The sequence below is a fragment of the Octopus bimaculoides genome, chromosome 13 (assembly GCF_001194135.2).
Source record: "Octopus bimaculoides isolate UCB-OBI-ISO-001 chromosome 13, ASM119413v2, whole genome shotgun sequence".
Lineage (NCBI taxonomy): Eukaryota > Metazoa > Mollusca > Cephalopoda > Octopoda > Octopodidae > Octopus > Octopus bimaculoides.
The window spans coordinates 19,083,421-19,084,097 of NC_068993.1; the positions used below are offsets into that span (position 1 = coordinate 19,083,421).

Sequence of the window (677 nt, forward strand, 5' to 3'; positions counted from 1 at the left end):
GGGGGAAAGGTCTGATAGCGATGATAACGATGAAGTAAAATCTGAGACATCTTCAAAAGTGTCTGCAAGTGTTGGTCGTCGTACGCAGGGTAATAATCTGGAGAAAAAGTTTCGAGCCCCTTTACGAAGTCGCGTAAGGAAGCCCGGTCGGTGTAGAACGTCAGACATTTGGTTATATCTATTAAAACAAACAAATTATTAGCAAATATATTAACGCAAATCTATGGATTGTAATAGTAACCTACAAGAAGTTAACTGTTAGCAATGGCCAAAGTATCGCAAATGAATGCGGAAAAATATTACGTTTTTCTCACTTCGGTATTATGACGTCATATTATTGTGATTTAACCGTTCGAACTTACACTTTAAATTTCAATTAATTTACTCTTTAAAAATAAGCACACACAGAAAGTTAAAACACATTCAAACACAGATACACACACAAACATACACACGGATACAATACAGTCGTAGATGCACACATATACACATTCGAAGTTGCGCACATAAAATTTCATATATACAAAATTTTCAGCTTTATCTATCTATCTATCTATCTATCTATCTATCTATCTATGTGTGTGTAAGTATACTCTTAGATAAAGTATATGTAGATATGTGTGTGTGTCGGAGTATGTGTGAGTTTGTATGTGTATCTGTATGTGTACTCTTTACTC

General features: G+C 34.4%; 2 protein-coding genes across 4 annotated transcripts in view; one reads left to right on the top strand and one right to left on the bottom strand.

Moving 5' to 3' along the window:
- LOC106880385 (uncharacterized) overlaps positions 1-677 on the top strand; it is a 103,173-nt gene that overhangs the window by 60,621 nt on the left and 41,875 nt on the right. The window lies entirely within an intron of this gene.
- The window catches only part of LOC106880393 (uncharacterized), a 4,199-nt gene that overhangs the window by 2,670 nt on the left and 852 nt on the right, over positions 1-677 (bottom strand). The gene's annotated exons all lie outside the window — the stretch shown is intronic.